Source organism: Triticum aestivum, chromosome 2B (assembly GCF_018294505.1).
Source record: "Triticum aestivum cultivar Chinese Spring chromosome 2B, IWGSC CS RefSeq v2.1, whole genome shotgun sequence".
Taxonomy (NCBI): Eukaryota; Viridiplantae; Streptophyta; class Magnoliopsida; order Poales; family Poaceae; genus Triticum; species Triticum aestivum.
The window spans coordinates 39,526,629-39,549,059 of record NC_057798.1 but is presented as its reverse complement, the minus strand read 5'-3'; the positions used below and the strand labels follow the sequence as shown (position 1 = coordinate 39,549,059).

At 49.4% G+C, this 22,431-nt stretch overlaps 1 pseudogene; it reads left to right on the top strand.

Moving 5' to 3' along the window:
* Positions 1-14,976: 14,976 nt before the first annotated feature.
* Positions 14,977-17,493, top strand: LOC123038892 (uncharacterized; annotated as a pseudogene).
* Positions 17,494-22,431: the final 4,938 nt, after the last annotated feature.

Genomic DNA, 22,431 nt, shown 5'->3' with positions numbered 1-22,431 from the left:
ATACGAAAAATTGACCAGAACTTATTTAACGGTCTGAGACGCGAAAATTACAGGAGATTAAATCTCACAGTCTAGATCCATAATCAAACCCCGTTTCTTCTTTGAAGAAGAGGGAGAAAAACATCCAGTAATTGGACAGATTATGTATCCTTCATCTTTCAGCATAACTTGTGTATATATATTCTTCGTAAGAAAAAAAGAAGAATCGATGACCTTCTCCAAAGAAAGAACACGATACGATGCTCAGCTCGGCTCACGGCTTCCGGCTCCGGCCACCGGCGTGGTCGCACACGCCCGCGTCGAGGGTGTGGTAGTTGGCGTACCGGCTGGGAGCGGACGGCGGCACGCGGGAGCCCCGCGGCATGCACCCATTGGCCGCTCGACCACGGAAGAGCGGCTGCCGGCCGTGCAGCGGCGCCCTGAACGGCGCAGACGTCGCCGGCGGCCTCCTCGCCCCCTCGCCGGCGGCAGTGGGCGTGAGCAGCAGCAGCAGAAGGATCATGGCCTCAAGGGTAGACATGCGGTGCGGATCTACGTATGTCAATGAGAGGCGATCGAAGCTATGGCTAGATGAATATGGGAGGGACAATGCTAAGATCTGTAGGGTTCTTAAAGACTCGTGAGAGAGAGAGAACAGCTCATGTGTAGCTAGCATATATAGCAAGAGATCTGGAGAGGGAGATGGGAAGTTTGCATCCATGGGTCGTCTCTTCTCTCGTACGTACGTACGGCTGCATTGCTATTGCTAGGCTGTGTAGCCGTGAGGATGCTCGTGCAGTGGAGTTATGGCGGCTCTTTCTTTCTTTCTTTTGTTGCATGGCATGCATGGGTCGACATCCAGAGGGTGACATGCTGGCGATCGAGCAAACAGTTAGTTGATCGACGTGCCACATGGTTTCGTGTAAAGCAGCATGGCTAGCTGCATGCACGTACGCACGGGCGCCTTAAATCAGGCCCTTAGCTGGAACGTATAGGCACCGATGATATGATGCGGATTACACGTCGGAGAAGGACAGGGCGGAAAAAGTGGGAAATCTACTGGGGTCTGGTTGGTTCATGATTAACTTTGTCACAATTAATTTTAGGCAAAGTGTGGCTGCCATTAAAATTGTGGCTAACAAAATGGCACCACAAGTGTGACAAGATTTGACAAGAAGTTGAATTTATGACATATAGACCATGTAGCTAGAAAAGTGTGGCAAGTCACACATGTAACAATAAACCAAATACATGCTAAGATATTGTGGCACGCCTAAGCGCGTGGCAACCTTAGGCTGCAAACCAAACATGCCTAGTTTGAACTGCTACATCACTACACGGCAAAGGTGGGCAGAAATGAATTATTTTTCAGTGGTAGTACTAATTAATGGCTAGCTACCTGCTCCTTCATTAGTTTGGGCTTGGCTGAAGTCACGAGCTCTTCCCTAACCGGGCGTACGTGTAACGCGCTCGCTGCACTGGACCGAGCGAGATGGATCACCAGCTCTGCACGAGAGCAAAGGGAAACACAGGCAAAGCTGGGAACTATAGTCAAAGCTGCATGCAAAGGACTCACGTGAAGAACCCTAGGACGTACCACCTACGTTTCACAGGCTGAATCCTGCACCGGATATTTATCTTGGTTTAAGAGCATCTGCAACCGGCGGATAGTGATGGGTCGACATGCATGATTCCAGAGGTTGACATAGGACGTAGATCCGCGGATAGACGTACCACCTACGCTTTGTTGCATTGCATGCATGCATGCATGCATGCGTGGGTCGACATGCATCCAGAGGTGGACATGCTGGCGATCGATGGAGGATTAATGTCCGAAGGCCATCTTTCAACGCCACCCGTAAATTTCCTCTCATCAGTCATCCAGTCCGCGTATAGGGGATCAGTCCGTAGACTCGGATGCGGAAGGCCGTCATCCAACCGTAGCCACCTACATTTCATATTTTTTTTCAACAAACCGAACAAAATTCATGCAAACAAGACCGAATTTTATATAAATATAACGGATTTCATACAAACACGGCGGATTTTCATTACATTTCAAACATTTAGAACCAAAAAAAAGACCTGACCCTAAACATATCCTACGGCGGTGGTGCCCGGTGTCAGTGGCGGAGCCAGAAAATATATATTAGGGGGGCCAAGTACTACTAAAACAGGCTGAGGAGGGCCAAAGTGTTGAAAAGTAGTTTTTTAGCAGCAAATTAGTACTAATTTTGCCACTGTTCATAGCAAATTACATGTAGAATCCTGGTGTTAGGGGGGGCCAGGGCCCCTGCTGGTCCCCCCTGCCTCCGCCACTGCCCGGCGTCCAAGCCCGCGTCGTCCTCCATCCGCCGCCTTCATGACCACCGGTGATAAGACCGATGAAGTGAAGGTGTGGTCTCCGGCGAGAAAGAGTATAACAGAAGAGACGGACCGGCCCATATGGGAAACGAGGCATTGCCGCCTCCTGTGGCCTACTCATCCTCGAAGGAGTCCGCGACCTGTCGGGCGCCGGTGGACGTGAGGTCGGCGATGGAGATGGTAGTGTTGGCGTTGTCGTCGTCCCACCGGACCGCCTAATGGTTCACCGACGGCGCATAGGAGGCGCACCTAGCCTTGTTCACCTCCGCGATCGCCTGCCACTGCGCCTCATGGCGGCCGCTTCCTGGCGAGCGGCGGCTTGAGCGCGGACGGCGTCGTAGATCTGGTCCTCCACTAGCTAGTGCTGCTCCAGGAGGAACATGTTGTACCGATGTTCCTCATGCGTCTACTGGAATGCCGACAAAGGCGCCGACGCAGGCTGCACCTCCGCCATGGCGGCGTTGCAGAGCACCTGCACCTGCTCCATGATGAAGTCGGCGTGCAAAGGAGGCGCAGGAGATGGGGCAATGTCGTCGTAACCCGTCTCCATCGTGGTGTCGTCCTCGTCGTCGAAGAACTTGGGCGAGCTGGCCGACCAGCCGGCCCCGATCTGCCTGGCATGGCATGCTTCATCTCTGTGGAAAGGCTCTCTCACAAAGCTTCGCCACCTACAATCATGGTGGATGCAGTGCAACAGAGAAGGATGGGGAGGGTGTTGTGGTGTGGTGTGGAGTTAGCCGGGTATGGACGCCTTTAAATAGCGGGTTCCGGCGAGGCGAGGCGTCCGGGTGCGTCAATGAGCGGCGCCGGAGTGGGTTTCTCGACCAGCGAGCCTGCTTACTGGCAGCATACGGATGGGCAGTGGCATTGAACGGGCGCGGTAGATATTCATCATGTCTCGTCCAGTCACCCGTCTTCTGCATTGAATAAGCACGGACGCCGAAGACGTGTCGTGGTCAGCACCATCGGCCGGCGCGCCGCTTCAGTGGCGGAGGCAGTGAGAGGTCGTGTCCGCCCTGAGCCGTCTTCAATATTGAGTGGCGCGCTCTATAGCAACATGAATACGGGCAGGTGGCGTCGGGCGTAGGAGGGATTTTGGTGGGCCGGGGCAGTTAGAAGAGGGCGTGGGATTGGTCTGGAGCCCCGCAAAGGCCCTCATGTTTGTCTCCGGTTTGCGGAAGAAATTAAGTCCGGATCATGCCGTGGATCGATACTGGACCGCGTTGGATGCCTTCCGTTGTCGAGACAGCACAGTTGATACGCATGCGGATCGGCGTTCGAGATGCCCTAAAGCAAGCCAACAACTAGTTGACGTGTTCTAAAAAAAACAATTGGTTGACGTGGCACATGGTTTCGTGTAAAGCAACACGGCTTCATGCACTTACGCACGTGATGCGGATTACAAGTCGGAGAAGGACGGAAAAGGTGTGAGATCTTGTTTGAGCTGCCACATCACTACAGCAAAAAAAGACCTTTGCTAGCTAGTTTTTTTCTTTTTGTGAGAAAAATTTGCCGTCTTTATTGATTCATGGAAATGTCCATAGGTACACTAGCTGGGTCATGAGGAATACCCAGCCACACATGTCTACCTAAGTTTAAATTACAAGCAAACTTGGCAAGTTTATGGGCCTCAAAATTAAAGTTTCTATCCTCATGGATGAAACTAGAAGACTGAAAAGTACTCCTACGAGCTGTGATTTCATGTATCATTGGTGCATGGTGACCTCCTGACCCATGGTTGACGTCATTCACTACTCCTTAACAATCTGAAGCAACAATCGGGTTCTGAACATCCAGGTCCTCATCCAATGACATGGCTTCCCTGCACGCATATGCTTCAAGCGCCGCCGGATCTGTAATTCGGAACACCACCGCTGATGAACCAAGATAGACACCATTATGATCGCGACAAACCGCCGCTGCCGTGCCTCCATGTTTGTGGTGAGCTACCACGCCATCCACATTCAGCTTTGTAACATTGGCCGGCGGGGGAAGCCACCGTTGCCCATTATCAACTTGAGTCGTCACCTTTGGATGCTCACCTCCTCTTGGTAGCTGTTCGAGCTCATTAATGTATGAATTCACAAAGGATATTGTATGATGAGGGCTCTGAAATATAGCTTCATGAATTGCCTTGCGCCGAGCATACCATGTAGACCACAAAGTCACCGCTAGCTTGGTGAACTTGGATTACCCAGGATTAGTCGTCTCCTAACCCCTCCCCTGACCCCCGCGTCGCCTCCCCCGGCGGCGGCGGGGGAACCCTAGCCGCACCGCCGCGGCCCCTTCCCTACCTTGCTCCATTTCCTCGACGCCGCCTGAGGCAGCCGCAGGGCAAGCCCGAGGCGCCAAGGATGGTGTCGGCGGGGCCTCGGCTGCCCTGCCTCTGCGTGGGGAGTCCCGGATCTGGGGCGGCGGCTCCTTTGGCGAGGCACGGCAGGCTCCGGCGAGCAGCCGTGCGGGCGGTGGATCTAGCGCCCTGGCCGCCGGACGGTGGGATCCCGGTGGTCGTTGGCGGCTGGCGGCGGCTTCTGTGGCGGTCAGTGCGCGCGATCGAGCGCCTCCCCTCCTCCCCTGTTCGGCGTGCGGGCCAGCCTGGTCGGGTCGCGCTTCCCTTGGTCGCCAGTACTGTACAAGAGGCGCTGTTGGTGGTGGGGATCTAGTTCTGGCGAAATCCCTGACCGGCCATGACTGGCCGCGCCGACGGCGACGCCTGAGGGCGTTGTTCCCCTTCTTGGAGGCGTAGGTATGGACTGATCTCCTCACTTCCCCTTCCCCTAGGTCTCCCGGGCGAAAGCCCTAACTTTGTTGGGGGGCGGCGGCTCTAACGGCGTCGTTCCCTTCTTGAAGGTGCCACTTTGGGAACCTTGGAGTTGGGTGACGCTTGTGGGTAGTGGGCGGCGGCGGTGGTGCGGACCTATCCTAGCATGGATCTACGTTTGTTGCTTGGAGATGGGCTCGCGTGGGTGGAGGTCGTCGTTTGGCGTCGTGGTGGCGTCCATTGCGGAGGACGTACCAAGGCTCGCGTAGGTGGAGGTCGTCGTATGCTGTCGTGGTGGCATCGATGGCAGAGGATATGCCAAGGTTGACACCTCAATCTGCTCTGAAGATGGACCAGTGGAAGATGGCGGCGATGACACATGTGAGTGGGTCAGACTGGTTTGTGCCCCGGACCTGGTAGATAGCTCCGTTAGGGCTTCCGGCTTTAGATGTTAGGCTTAGGTGAGAGATCTGGGTATGTGGCCCAGCTTGCACCCCTTCATCATATGTGTAGGAGTAGCGGCAGATGTTGCCAGGATGGCGGATTCAAGCATATTGTACTACTTTGTAATGTCCTTGAGAATAATCAATAAAATGACCGCATGAGACCGGGTCATCCTCCTTTTCTAAAAATAAACTTGATGAACTTGTCATGGCGCAGTGATTCATTAAGTTCAAACAAACAGCCAATTTTTTGCTCTAGACTCCACATTCTCCGTAATCCGGGCAGCTCATTGATCAATATGTCGATAGGCAGAAAAAATTCATCAGTATCCTAAATATTTGTGTTTTCAGAGATTTAAACAAGTGACTACATACGAAACAAAATGAGTAAATCTACGCTCTAAAATATGTCTATATATATATATATGTCTATATATATATATGATAGTTCATTTAAAATCTCTTAAAAGATAAATATTTAGAAACGAAGGAAGTACTACCAATGGCCAGCTGCTCCTTCATCAGTCTGGGCTTAAAATTTTCGGCCAAGTCACGAGCTCTTCTCTTTTTTCGGAAAAAAGGGAAGAGCTCTTCCCTAACCGGGCGTACGTGTGAGGCGCTCGCTGCACTGGAGACTGGACCGAACGAGATCAATCGTCAGCTTTGCACGAACGCAAAGAGAAACACAGGCAAAGCAGGGAACTAAAGTCAAAGCTGCATGTGAAGGACTCACGTGATGAAGAACCTACAACTGAACCCTAGCCTTCTCATATCTGCCCCAGATTTGGTTGGATACGAGAGGTGTTGGACAGCCCGAGCGTACAAGACTGGTATGAGGAGCCCGTCTAGGTCATTTTGTTAACTGATCAGTGATCGGGCCATCCGCCGACCATAGGGGGAAGGGGGCTTCGGGAGCACGGTTGTAGATGCTATAACAACTGACTTGCTGCATGCTCCCTCTATATATTGCAAATAAACGTTGTCCTGTACATATGTCCGGTTTTTAGAATCTAAATAAAAGAAAAATTCCAGACAATATGTGAACATGAATTTTAAGTTCTATCTTGAATAACTAAAATAGTTGATTCAATTTTTACCCTCAAGTTTGATGTTTGTGACAGATATTACCTCATTTAGCGAAATTTCTCAATTTATACCAGAATACAAACCAAAGAGAGAGAGAAAAACCTGCCTATATTTCAACCTAGTCAGCGCCAAGAGTGAGGAAAAAACAAAATGGGGTAAAATGTGCCACAAATGTCAAACTAGGGGGTAAAATGGAATTAACTGTGGACATGTAGACACTCACAAAGCAAATCATTATTTTAAAATTTGAAATACCATTTTAAAATGGAGAAACTTTTAGTGAACAACATAAAGCATTTGAAATAGGAAAACAACGTAAGATAAAAATATGTGAAGTTTAGAATAATTATACAATACTTGTAAAAAATAATAAAATGGTAAGAAAATCAGAAAATAAACAAATTTCAAACAATTTATAATGAATGGTGTAAGAAATGAGTGGTAAATAGCCATCTCTATTAAAATCCTTTATAGAGATTTCCTCCATCTCTATTAAAGTATAGGGTTGTCAGTAAGGGTCATAGTCGGCACCATGTACAAATGGGATCCAACATGTAGTTATGGACCAGTATAATTTGCAGTACTTAGTGGTGATTCAGCCTCATGTCAAACGAGATCCGTCCCGGTTCATGCAATTGTTGCTGCATGCAACTTCCCCATATCAAACCATTGCAGTCTGAAGCCATGGCATGTCTCAAAGGCCTCCAAACTGCTCAAGAACTATGTACGACCGCAGTAATGGTGGAAACTAGTTCCACAATGGTCATATATATGCAATCAGAGAAAGGAACAAGACAAATATGCACTTGGTGTCACCTTCGGGGAGATCAAAATATATGCTAGTTTAAACTTTTGCTCGCTTTGAAATTGTCCATTGCCCAAGGCTGGCGGAGCCTGGATTGAAGCGAACCCCGAGCCAACCTTTTTCTTTTCTTTTGGTAACATGGAAAAACTTTGGTGGCTATAACTACCCCAAAAATACCTCATAACTGTTTTCAAAATATACCCCATATGAAAAAAAATATGGTTCAATTGGTTGATAAATTTAGAACCTTTTTTGTACTCTTTTCTACCGTAGACAAATATGAAATTTCTGCCTCCCAAAAAATAACTATCACTAATATAAACTTGAAAATGTACCACTATATCTTCAACTTTTAGTAACTGCTGCTTGTTATGGTTAGTTTTTTTTTGAAGAAATTGTTCTGGTTAGTGGAATAGATGAAATTCCCCGGTTCAAAACAAGAGGAAGAAGAAGTTGTGTTTTTTTTTGAGGGGTAGAGGAAGAAGTTAAGTGCTGGCAAAGTCCACTAGCAACCCGTGTCGGGCTTTTTGGCCCAACGAAAACCAACATTCCCCAGGCCCAGTCCACGACACGAATGTAAGGTCTCAATCTCGAATTTCATTCACCATGGCCGAATTCGAGTACAAGGAATGGGGAGTCGGGGGTGGAAGGAGAGGGACTACTGGCTCGCGCCATCTACAGATTACAAACTAGCCAATCGCCAGCCGCCACCTATCCTCGCTGTCGTTCTGGGTATAAGAGGAGAGGGAACCTAGGCCCATTCAGGCCCAGCTAGCCGAGCGGGAACGCGAGGCTGCCTCTTGGACCGCATATTGTTTTGAACTTCGACTTGGCGCCCATCTTGGTCGCTGACAATCCCTCCGCCCTTAGAGGGGGCTTGCCCGCAAGCCGGTGCTCTCGGAAAGTTTTGTTGCAACGTCACCTTATCTTCCCAAGTAGCCATGTCCTCCGGCAATCCACTCCACTTGACTAGCACTTGGACGACCGAGTCAGAACCACGACGGACAACTCGTTGCTGCATGACCTGCTCAGGACACCTAAACTGATCTTCAGGAGCAGATAGTTGTGGCAGTACTTCATAGTCCGGCGTCAGTACTTTCTTGAGTAGGGACACGTGGAACACAGGATGGACCTTACTGCTTGCTGGCAGCTCGAGCTTGTATGCCACAGCTCCCACACGCTCCAGGATACGGAAAGGACCATAGAACTTGAATGCGAGTTTATGATTTGCACGCGGCGCTACTGAAGCTTGAAGGTAAGGTTGAAGCTTCAGGAACACCCCGATCTCCGACTGCAAATTCACGATCCGTGTGGTGCTTGTCAGCTTGACTTTTCATGCGTTGCTGTGAGCGGAGCAAATGTTGTTTGACTGAATCCAGGACCACTTGATCTGAAAGCCACTGCCGCAAGTCTGGGGATTGAATGGTATCATCAACTGCAATCCCAAAATGACGTGGACCATGCCCGTAGATGATTTCAAATGGTGTTCTTCCTGTCGCCGAGTGCCAATTCGTGTTGTACTAGAATTCACACAAGGAAATCCACTTGGCCCATTGTGAGGGGTGTCCACTGATAAAACAGCGCAAAAAACACTCAACTTGTTGATTAACACGCTTTGTTTGCCCATCTGACTGTGGATGTTTGGCTGAGCTCAAACGCAGCATAACTCCAGACTTCTGAAATAACTCAGTCCAAAATTTGCTAGTAAAGATTTTGTCTCGATCAGAGACAATGGACAGAGGCATGCCGTGGAGTTTGTATACTGAATTCAGAAATTCTTCCGCAACTATTTCAGCAGTATAAGGATGGTGCAGAGGGACAAAATGGCCATATTTGGAGAGCTTGTCGATAATAACCATCAAGAAATTGTAGCCACCAGAAGTGGGAAGTCCTTCCACAAAGTCCATTGTAACCATCTCCCAAGGAAGGTTTGGTATTGGCAGAGGTTGGAGCAACCCTGGATAAGGAATACGCTCTGGTTTGGCTTGTTGGCAGGTCAGACATTGCTTGACATAAGTTTTGATAAACCCTCGCATTCCTTTCCACTTGAACAACTGCTTCACATGCTTGTAAGTCACAGGAAATCCAGAGTGTCCTCCCACTGGGCTTTCATGGAATGCAGCGACCACCTTGCTATGTAACACTGGATCATTACCAATCCAGACACATTTTCCATGACGAATAATGCCAGCTTTCAGAGAGAACTTGCTGTCAGAAGTAGGAGCCACTGATAACTTCTTCAGCAAATCAGAAGCAAAGGTGTCATTAGTATAACTCCGACTAATATTCTCAAGCCAAGCAGATTGCACTGAAGAAATGTGTTGCAGTTCCGTCAGCACATCCTGAGGATTGTGAGGTCGCCTGGATAAGGAATCTGCTGCAGTATTGTCAACACCCTTTTTATACTCAATAGTATACTGTAATCCCAACATTTTTTTCAGTGCTTTTTGTTGCCATTTAGTGTGCAGCCTCTGTTCGGACAAACAAGCCAAGTTGCGTTGATCAGTTCTGATAACAAAAGGAGCATGCTGTAAATATTGTCTCTAGTGTTCCACTGCTAATAAGATAGCTAGGTATTCTTTTTCATACACTGACAACGTTTGGTTCCTGGGACCAAGGGCTTTACTGACATAATCAACTGGGTGTCCTTCTTGCATAAGGACAGCTCCTATACCCACATCACAAGCATCTAATTCTAATATGAAAACCTTGGAGAAATTGGGCAATGCTAGGACAGGTGCTGAAACCAGGGCCTTCTTCAATAGATCAAAAGCTTGTTGTTCATTGTCCAACCAGTGAAAAAGGGCCCCTTTCTTTAGCATATTGGTAAGAGGCTTGCTCAACATTCCATACTGAGATATGAACTTCCTATAATACCCAGCAAGTCCAAGGAATCCTCTTACATCTTTTGCAGACACAGGCACTGGCCATTCCCGAATAGCTACAATTTTTGTTGGATCTGTGGATACTCCTTGTGCACTAATAATGTGCCCTAAATATCCAATCTGAGTTTGAGCAAATGAACATTTAGAGAGCTTCACATGCCACTGGTGTTGCAATAACAGTTTCAACACTTCTTCCAGGTGTTGCAAGTGCAATTCATAGGAAGCACTGAATATAAGAATATCATCGAAGAAATTGATGGCATATTTTCTGAGGCAGGGAGACAGGGTAACAGACATAGCAAAATTGAAGGTGTTAGGGCCGCCAGTTAATCCAAAGGACAGTACCATGAACTCAAAGTGACCAAAATGAGTTTGAAATGTTGTTTTATGTTCCACTCCAGGTGCTAGTCTGATCTGGTGATATCCAGACCTGAGGTCCAGTTTAGTAAACCATTTAGACCCAGCTAACTCATCCAACAGTTCATCAATAATAGGAATTGGATATTTACACTTGATTGTAATAGCATTTTATTTTCTGTAGTCAAACACTGGCCTCCATGTTTTATCCTTCTTCTGCACCATAATCATAGGAGAGGAAAAGGCACTGGTACTGTGTCTTATAATCCCAGCTGCAAGCATTTCTTGAACTTGCTTTTCCATTTCATCTTTCTATGTTGGTGCAATTCTATAAGGTCTAACAGCTACTGGTTGTGCTCCAGGAATCAGGGGAATAGTATGGTCATACTTTCTTCTAGGTGGAAAACCAGTTGGAGTTGCAAATACAGGTACAAATTTGTCCAACATTTGTTTGATTTCTGCAGGTAATTCAGTGTCCCCTGTGTTTCAGTTGCCAGTAGAGCAGAAACTTCAACCAGAGCAAACATTTGAGGAACTGCATCCTGGCCCAGCAGTGTAACCAAAGTGTCTTGTACCTGCAAGGAGAGCCAATGGGCTGCCCAATCAACCTGCATTGGACTGTGGCTAGCCAACCAGTCCAAACCAAGGATTCCATCATAAGAACCCAGTGGAAATACTCTGAAATCATTCACAAATTCATGACCATTGCTGGTCCAATGTCCTTTCTGCAATTGTTGACCACAAGGAACTAGACTACCATTTGCCACTTTAACCATGCTGACAGGTATTGAAGAAACTCATGTAAGTGAATCAGCTACTGTTCCATCCACAAAGGAATGAGAACTACCAGAATCCACCAGAAAAACTAAAAGATGGCCTTGCAGTTGCACTTTTAGTTTCATAGTAGTTGTGGCTGGAGCAGTCACATCTCCCATAGCTACTGCTGAAATGCAGATAGCATTGACTTCTTCAGAAACAGTGTCCTCCGTGTCACTGAAATCAGCAGGCATACTTTGCACATAGTCAAGCATTTCTTGTACTACATGCAATTGCACTTCCTGTTTACATCGATGTTCACATGCCCAACGTTCTCCACATATGCAACACAAGCCTTTTAATTTCATGTAAGCTTGCAAAGCAGCCCACCTGTCATCTGTAGGCGGTTGCTCTGAAGTTTTTCTCTCCTCTGCAGTTTTGCTGACAGACTGTTTAGGTGTTGTGGACACTTGCATTCGTCTGCTCCCTGAAGAACTAGGGCCGGTCTTGAGATTTTGGGTGCCCGGGGCGAGACCAAAATCCGGGGCCCTTAATGTATATATCATAACAATAAAAATTAATATGCACATGTATGAAATATTACGAATAACATTTAAATGCATCCAGAATCAGTATATATATATATATATATATATATATATATATATATATATATATATATATATATATATATATATATATATATATATATATATTATCTACAAATGTCCTAATCCATCATGTGCTCATGATCCCTGATTCCTGCTAATGGTAGACTTGAAGATATTATAGTAGAAGCAAAAAAACCTTGTCAACATTTTTGGAATAAACTCCTACTAATGCTAGAATGAAGATCTTACAGCAGAAGCAAAAAGCTTTGTCGACATCTTTTGAATAAACTACTCATTTTTTATCATGTTCCTACCCACTGGTTAATTTCCTATGATAATGAGCATATGAAAAATGTCTTTCTGCATCATCTAGATGGTATGACATTTTTTGTCTCCTCTCTTAGACCCTTTCTCAACTAAGATGTCTGTTTTTTTATCAAGATTTTCCCAATGTTTTTCATAAATATTAGTAGTATAAACTGGTTGTTCATGATGACTACCTCACTGTGCATTACATCCAATGAATTACCTACGTACATGATCAGAGCCACTTACGTTATTATCGTTGTTGTTGGCGTTGACATTTTCTTCTCTCTGATCAAATTCTGAATTGCCATTAGTTCGTTGCCCTTCCTCTATGGCAACTATGCCAACTCTCTTAGAAAAATATATGAGTATTTTTGCACTGTGGTTGTACTAATTCATCCACATCTTTCTTCCTTTTCCTTTCATTGCTACCAGATTGATACTTTCTTATGGATGATAGGATAAGACACAACTCTCAAAATAAAGAAAAAATTGCATCAATTAACAATTGTTGAACAATGCCGATGTGCCGGCTATTCATCTAGGCGACTAGGAACCTCAATATGAATAGAAGATATACCTCGGATGGTCGAATCATTTATGGACGGAGAGCAAAGCACGGTTCCGATGGCCCCAGGGAGGCACGAAACTGAAACCGGCGGTCGATCTGAATTAGGGAGGAAAAATCGATTTAGAAGAAAGGGGGAAAAGGAGCACCGAACTCGCAGTCGCGAAGAGATGAAGGGTCGACGCCGACTGAGAAATTGGGAATCGCTGCGTGAAATACCTGCATGATGGAATAGGAAGGGATCAATCAGTTTCAATCGGTTTCTTTTTTTAGACATGCACGTACCAACCTACATAGAAACGAATCAGAGAGGATCAATCAATTTCTTTTTTTCGATGTGCATGTACGAACGAATCGATCGCTGGCTCCCTTGCTCGCTAGGAGTAGATGCGTACATTTCATTGTGCTGCGTGAGGCCCAGCTATCTATTCCATAGAATTTTTTGACCAAAAATTTGTTGGGCCATAGCCTACATGTATATCTGGGGAGGGGCCCCTCGATCTTGGGGGCCCGGGGCGGCCACCCCCCCTGCCCCCCCTCAGGGCCGGCCCTGTGAAGAACTATATTGTTGCTGCATCACATTGTCTCCCAACTCTTTTGACAACAGTGCTAACGCATATGCTGAATCCAAGTCATCAGGCTGCTGAATGCCAACTAGCAGACGAACTGAGGGTGCCAATCCTTCCATAAACCTTGTCACATAATGCACCATGTTCGGTTGTGCTTCATACGCTGTGAGTTGATCATACAGTTCAGAGAAACGTTCCACATAATTTTCTACTGAACCAGATTGATGAATTTTGAACATCTGCCTCAAGAGGTTCTGATGTTTATTCCTGCCAAATCTGGATTGTAGCAAGGTGCAGAACTCAGCCCGATTGACCTAAGGAGCGCGGTGTTGAACTGATTCGAGCCAGCGGGCTGCAGTGCCCTCAAATTGAGCAGATGCAAACGAAATCCACTGTTGTTGCGGTGTGTTCCAGAACTTGAAGTAATCCTCGCAGCGAGTCTGCCATAGCTTGGGATTCAAGCCATCAAATCGCGGAAGTTCAATTCTAGGCCCGTACCCCACAATTTCAGCCTGATGCGGACGAAAAATTTCTGGAGCCTGGATGATCTGTCTGGTGGTGCTCTGACCTACATGCATACCTGAGCCGGTGGTGGTACGTAACGCTGGGCTGGTGCTCGAAGATCGCCCTCAGCGCGGAATCCTTCAGATCCTCCTGATCCGCTGTGGATCGAAGTGCCCTTGGTGGACACAGGCGGCTCGCGTGGCGACGACGGCGCGGTTGGGCAGGGCATGGTGACGCGGTCCACCCCAATCTTGCCGCGGAGTTCGTCGAGGTCGACTCCGATGGAGAGCTTGACGTCGTCGATCCGGCCGGAGAGCTGGTCCAGTTTGCTGTCGAGCTTGGCGATGGCTGAGACCATCTCATGGTTGCGCTCCGCCGAGCTCTTGGAGAAGGCGGAGTCGAAATCCGCTCGCAGCAGCTCGTATATCGCCTTGGTCTCGGGGGAATTTTTTTCCATAGCTTCAGCATGGCGGCGGTCGGCGAGCCTGGTGTGTCGCGGTGGACGGGGAAGTCCAGGGTGGTGGGGAGGAACGGCTCTGATGCCAGATTGTAAGGTCTCAATCTCGAATTTCATTCACCATGGCCGAATTCGAGTACAAGGAATGGGGAATCAGGGGTGGAAGGAGAGGGACTACTGGCTCACGCCATCTACAGATTACAAACCAGCCAATCACCAGCCGCCGCCTATCCTCGCTATCGTTCTGGGTATAAAAGGAGAGGGAACCTAGGCCCATTCAGGCCCAGCTAGCCGAGCGGGCATGCGAGGCTGCCTCTTGGGCCGCATATTGTTTCGAACTTCGACTTTGGCGCCCATCTTGGTCGCTGACAACGAACTAGTTTGGCCCCTGTATACGGCGCACACTCCACTCCACAGTCCACTCACCCACCCACTCGTCGAATCCGCAAATCCCCAAACCCTCGTTCGTCGGCGCCGCCGTCCGGCCATGGCCGACCCGAGACCATTCACCAACGTCGACCCGCGATGGCGGCCGCATTGCGGCGCAGTGGCTATGACCCGCACGAGCTGGACATGTTCATGGAGCACCTGCTGACGTACATCTACACGCTCCTCCCCGACAACGGCCGGCTCGCCGCCCTCGCCGCCCCCTCCGACGGCGTCGACCGCATCAGCCGCCTCCCCGACGAGCTCCTGCGCAACATCGTGCCCCGCCTCCCGGCCAAGGACGGCGCGCGCACCGCCGTGCTCTCCTCCTGCTAGCGCGCGCTCTGGCGCTCCACGCCCCTCGGCCCTCGTCCTCAGTGACGCCCACCTCCTCCCCGACGGCCACGGCTGGCCGCCCACGCCCGCCAAATCACCGGCAATCATCGCCACCGTCTCCCGCATCCTCGAAACGCACCCGGGCCCCTTCCGCTGCGTCGACCTCGTCTGCAGCCGCATGGACGCGTACAAGGCCCAGCTCACGCGGTGGGTCAAGCTCCTCGCCACCAAGGGCGTCCAGGACCTCGTCCTTGTCAATCGTCCGTGGACGCAGGACGTGCCCCTCCCCGCCGCGCTCTTCCGCGTCAACACCCTCACCAACCTCTACATCGGCCTCTGGAAGTTGCCAAGCACGGACGTCCTACGCGGTGCCTCCTTTCCTCACCTTGTGGAGCTCGGCATATGCAGCGTTGAAATGGAGCACGACGCCGTCGAGTCCCTCGTCGCAAGGAGCCCTAAACTGGAGATCCTCAACATCGAGGGATGCCGCATGGAGCTGCGTCTCGGCATCGTCAGCCAAAGCCTACGCTGCGTGCAAATATGCGGCTCCGCAAAGGAGGACATCGCCGTGGTAAAGGCTCCGTGCCTCGAGCGCTTTATCCTCTCCGGCAGAGTGGGTCGCGGTGCCTTCTCCAGCAGAGTCAAGATTGGAGATGCCCCCAAGCTGCACACTTTGGGATACTTAGAGCCAGGACAGGTCCTAGAGGTCCAAGGCACCGTCATTTGGATTGATTTCTTGCCTGTTATTTACTTCAAGTCTGTCATTGTGGTAGCTCTTTATATGATAGTTTTTTTTTCACTGTAATGTGAACGATGATAAGTGATGCAAGCTGGTGTTTTGCCGCACAATGATTATTATGCCGGTGTATCTTGATTTATAGTGTTTCACTTCTCTAGGTATGTCCAGATTTTCTTTCTAGTGCTGTATATGCCTATATTGCACTGTAACAGACATGAGACGTGCAATCAGATTATCTTTACGCATAGTAAACTAGCACATTCACGTCGACAGTTGTTGAGGCTAAAAATAAGCCAAGCATTACAAATTTATTCATGACAATCAGATTATCTTTACGCACACAGACTAGAGTATGTAACTATAATTATTGTTCTAGTTTGTCCCACTGTGTTCATACTACCCGCTGGCGGTATTTTTCATGTGGAACGTGGATGCTGCAAAGTTGCATGCAATGCTTATTTCAAAGTTCAAACTGATCAAACTTGCACATAGTAAACTAGCACATTTGCTGCATACAGTTTTTTTCGGAGGTCTGTATGGTATTACCACCCATACCAAATTGTGTTCATACTAGCTAGCAGTCTGTGGAAAGTGGATGATACAAGTGACGTGCAGTAATGCTTATTTCAAACAGATTAAACTTCATACTATAATAAACTAGCATATTGGCTTCCTACAGTTTCTCGGAAGCCCGGTGCAGTATGCCACTGATACCAAATTGATGCTACTATGTACACTAATTGCGCAATATCTGGCACTTGTCTCCGATTAACTAACTACTCCTATTTGTTAACTGGTTCTCACAGCACACAGCTGGAAGTTTGTCTTGAAGAATATTTCTGGCAAGCCGGGTCACCTTGTTAAGACCTCCACATGCAGTTGACTGAAATCTGATGCCTCAGTTTCTAGTTTGTTATACTTATTATATACATAATACATGAGAGGCTGCACATACAGTGACAACACCAGCACATTTGTGTCTCTGTTCCAGTAGGCTACTTGGTGCTTTGTGCTAGTTGCATGCATGGAAGTATAATTCTGTCATTTCTCCAACAACATACAGTATATTAATCCGAGGCTTCATTCATTCACCTTCCTCGGATGCTCTCCCAACTGCTGACCGATCGAATCTATTTTTGGAGAGTAAAAGATGCGATCAACCCACTGGTAACCACCTCACCCGCAGCTTCTGGGAGGAGTCTGGCCCCATCGAAAACGTCGCGTCGCGCATCCACACGATGAGCCTCCGCGAGTTCATAGGGGACCCGGGCGAGGTTGGCTTCCTGGAGTTCTTCTTTCGGACCGCGCGCACGCTGAGGGCCGCGTTCGTCATAATGGCCAACCCACGCTTCACGCCGTTTTCGAAGGAGAAGGCGGTGGACAAGGTGAGACACAGCTTCGGAAGAATGGCATCCCAATCCAGCTACCAGTTTGTGCTTGTGAACAACGGGCCTGCGGGGGGTTACCCCTGGAACTTCAAAACCGGGGCGGATTTCTCTTTCCACGACCCGTTTTCGGAAGTGGAGGTCGGCCAAGCTTAGGGCATCTCCAGCCGCACCCCCAACAGGTCCTCCCCAGGCGATTTTGCCGCGCCGGCAACAAAAAAAGGCCCCAGTCGCGCCCCCAGAAGCCCGTTTTTTGTCGGCTCGGGCCAAAACTGGTGCCGACGGACCCAGGCCGAACCCGGCGCCCTGGGGGGCGCTTGTGGAGCCGGGGCAAGCGAAAAAGGCGCGTGGGCCCGCCCTGGAAGCGACCCGAGGGTCTTTTCCCGCCGTTTCTTGACGCTTTTCCCTCGCATCTCTCCCGCTCGCTCGCCTTCCTCCCGCCATTCTATCCCTTTCTCCCGCTCGCTCGCCTTCCTCCCGCCAAACCCCCTGCCGCTCGCCACGAAGAAGCACGCCATGCCGCCGAAGAAGTACGCCATGCCGCGCGCGGCGGCAACCGCGACTGGCGCCGTGGCCCAGCCGAAGCCGAGGAAGTCGAGGGCGCCGCCATCGAAGCCACCAGGCCTGTCGAACGCCCAGTGGAGGGTGGAAGTTCAGCGGCGCGAAGCGGTCACCGCCGACAGGCGGAACAGGGCCATAGCCAAGAAGGCACGCGACACCACGGCACGCGCGGCGGCGTCTTCCTCATCGGTCAACCAGGCGGGGATGAACCCACCCGTCGTCAGCCACGCCCAGTACGCGCCCTGGGGACAGCAAGGCGCCGGATCTCCATGGGGTTCATCGTCGCCCGGCTGCTACGCCGACGGCGACGCGCACGGTGGGTTCAACCCAAACATGACCTTCCCTCATGGTCACCCCGCTACGCGCACGCCCTCGCCCGCCTTCGTCGGCGTGCAGTACCCTCCATACAACTACTCTCCGCCCACCTCCTACGCGTCCACACCGACGCCCCATCTCTACCGCGGACCACTACCCTTCTCACACCTCGGCGACACCGACGACACGGGAGCCGACATGGACGACATCATCGCGACAGGATCGACCGCGGCCACCGAGTCTCCCGGGTTCGCGACCCAGGACGAGGTATTGGACCTCAACGGCGACATGGAGGCCGAGCTCGGCTACGTCTACGGCGACGATGCGCAGGAACCCGAGGAGGAGGAGGACGAGGAGGAGGAGGAGGAGGAGGAGGAACCGGCCCCTGTTCCGACGAAGGGGCGCCAGAAGAAGAAGAAGCGGGCGGCTAGGTCAGGAGAACCGCGCATCAAGTGGACGTCCAAGGAGGAGGAATGCCTCGCCGAAGCATGGAAAGTCGTCTGCCTCGACCCGACCACCGGCGCGAACCAGAGCTTGGACACATACTGGGACCGCATCAAGGCCGAGTTCGACGAGCGGAAGCTCGTCGACCCCTACTTCAAAGGCGTGTACATGCAGCGCGGCTCCAAGGCGATGGCGAACCATTGGGGGCGTATCCAGTTGGCGTGCAACAAATGGCATGGAATCGTCGAGGTGGTCGCGGCTCGCCCTGAGAGCGGCGCCAGCATTGAGGATCAGGTACGCACGCCGTTCGCCCGCATATCTTCGTCCCCTACGCCCGCCGCCCGCCAACTGTTTGTCTCTCCGGGCAGCTGCTGCGTATGTTCGCCATGTATCGGGGCGACAACCAAGACGCCGACTTCAAGCACCTGCACGTCTACAAGCGCATTGACAAGTGCGAGAAGTGGGCGGAAGTCCGGCGTGCCCTCGACAAGGCCAAGGAGACATACAAGCCAGACGCGACGACTCCGGGCGCGTCAGAGGGACGGCCGGACGGCCACAAGTTGGCAAAGAAGGGGAAAAGTTCCGACGCGGCAACCGCGCGAGTGCAGGAGTCCATCGAGCATTGCCTCGCCGACGCCCAGGCTCGGGCCGTCCTACGAGAAGAGAAGACCGAGGCGCGGTGGTCATCGCTTATGAAGAACAAGAAGCTCCTGCTCCGGACGAACGTCGCCGCGAAGAAGAGGAACACCGACATGGCTTTTCTGATGAGCGGGGCGGACATGCTCCAGAGCAACGACGAGAAGCTCAAGGCGTGGTACCTGGTGCAGCGCGGCCTCATCCTGAACGAGCTGCCGACGGCAACGCCGACGACGCTGATGACGCCCACGACCACACGGATGCCAAGCCCGGACGGCGCCTCTACATCGCCGCCCAGCAGTGCCGAAGCCGCGCCGACGCAACCCTGCGACGAAGCAGGTCCGACACCGACGAGCCCGCGCACGCCGACTCCGCCAACGCCTGGAGCCGACCAAGCCGAGTGATTCGTTGCGCACGGCGCCCCTCTGTTTTTTGTAACGCCAGACTACGTTCGATCGCCGGATTTGCGGCGTCTTTTGAGAGCGGGAACGACCAAGTTTGAATTTCCCGCATCCCGGGGCCGGCGCGTGGGGGCGTGACTGGGAGTTAGGTCGCCCCCAGGGGCCGAACTAGCGCCGGCACGCCCCCAGGCCACTCTATTTAGGCGCCCTGGGGGGCCGAACGGCTGGAGATGCCCTTAGGCCTCTGGGGAGAAGTGGACTGTTGCTACTTGCGGCCTTATTTTGGTTTGTCGAATTTGCGGGTTGGTGCCTGGTGCTATCAACCGATATTTAGCTTGCCCTGTAACCTGTGGTGGTGGTCAGTTGAGTTTAGTTTCCCTCTCTACCTATGTATGGTCCTTGGAACTTTTTATTTCTGGCAATACGCTTCTTTCTTTGCGGTTGCTGGGTGTTTTTTTAGATCAGCAGGAAGCCGAAAACGGGTACCCCGGCCCGTTCAATTACTTGAACGAAACATGTTACATGTTTCAGGTTCTTTAGTTTCAAACATGAAAGGAGTAAACAAACTGCACTAGTTCCAAATGCAGTAGAGGAGCATCAGGAGGTCACGCTGCTGACTTCAGCTCCATCTGTATGTGTTACTTGATAACAATGTTCCATCTGAAGTTCCTGGATCCCAACCTGATCTCAAGGCATTTGATTCCTTTTCTCATTTTGATTTTCTGGAACATTTATTTTTGGGAATGCATTTATTTTTGGACAGTATTTAGTGCAAAGAATGAGACACGTAATAGACTGGCTCGTTTATCCTCTTGCTGCCCGTTGCTGCAAGAGTGTGAGCACAGCTTTACAGGTCCTTGGACAGTACATGACTTTGAAGTTCAAAAAATGAAGTCTAGCAAAAGCCTTCGGATCTTTTTTTTTTTGAGAAAACTTACAATCCATTCATTATCAATCATGACACAACAAGCACCAGAAATAATAAAAATTACATCCAGGTTCATAGACCACCTGCGGCGACTACAAACACTGGAGCGAGTTGAAGGCGCACCGCCGTCATCACCCCTCCTCACCGGATCTGGGCAAAATTTGTTCTAGTAGACAGTTGGGAGGTCATCGTGCTAAGGCCCCAAATGACCGACACACTAGAACCGCAACTGCTGTTGATGAAGAGAAGCGTAGATCGAAAGGATCCAACCTGAAGACACACTCACATAGGCGAACGAAGACCGGATCTGAGCGGATCCACCAAAGACAACCACCGACCGAATCGTGCGAGATCTGCTAGAGACACGCCTCCACACGTCGTCTGATGATGCTAGACGCACAAGCGGGACAAGGGCTAGGCCAGGATAACCTTATTCCATCTTCAGGGAGTCGCTACCATCTCGTCTTTCTGAGCGGGACACAAACCATAACAAATTAAGAAAACATAGAAAAATGGACCTCTCCCGCTGGCAAGGGCGGGATCCACCGCACCGCCATCGTCCTAAGGCCACATGAGACGTAGCAGATCGGCGGCTCCGCCAGCGGGAGGCAGAAACCCTAGCTAGCATGTTCCCTTGAAGGAGAGGCCAAGGGTTAAGCCCCCCTCACCTACATTGTGCCAATTGAAAAAAATTGGCAGATCCTTGCCATCGAGCAGCCTTCGGGTCTTCATTAATCACTCACAGGGGCGACATATTAGAGCTTCGTGCTTCCATAATTTTGCTTCAACTCTAATGAACCCTAGTAAACGATACATTATAAAATATAAGGGAGTAATGATAAATTATTAGTTTTCCAACATTTCAAATTGAAGAGCATTAATTTTATTCATTTATTACAAATTATTGTACAAGTTTCTAAAATATCTGGATTTTTTTAATGTTTCATCGAAGACTATGTGGTTTTATTAAAAAAAACAATAGTCTTTGAGCCTTGGATGATCTAGAAAAGGCACCTACCCTAGCATGCAAAAAATTCACATCCTTGAAATTAGCATTTAAAAACAGGAGAAATTTTTATTTAACAAGATAACCCGTCTAAAATAGTAAAATAATATAACTTAAAAATGTGAAGTGAGTAATACTACAATACTCCTAAAAATGAGAAAATGCTAAGAAAAACAGAAAATAAATATTTTTTAAACTATTTCTGATAAATGGTGGGAGAAATGAGTGATAAATAGCCATCTTTATTCGACCTTAATTAAGCCTTTATAGAGATTTCCTTCATCTTCAATGTTTCCTTTGAGTTCTTGATTTAGAATTTACCATGGAATTCAGATGATGCCGAGTTGAGAATAATTGTTCACGTGGACATCTTCTATATTTAAATACCTAGCCCCTCTAAATATTTATTTCAATTCAACATGCAAGCATGTCACCACAATATGCAACATGCATGGCAAACTGCCATCTCAACATGCAACAATGCATTATAATGTTCATTCTATTATGCTTTTTTATATTTAATAAAAAAAGTTATGACTATGCAATGCTCAAATACAATAAATCATCTAGATTTTTAGAAAGGTTGAGACTCACGTGAAGTGAAACCCCGCCAGTTTGGGTAGAGCGTCTCAGCGTAAAACTTTTGTTTGGTAATAAAGTTATGCCTTAAATTTTTGCAGAAGACACAGTTAAAATTGGTCTCGAGACACACGTGAAGGGATGTAAAAGTAATCAATAGTTCAAGGAAACTAACAACTGAGGGGAGCATCTTGTGGCCCCTTGAAGCATCCCGTGTGTCCTCC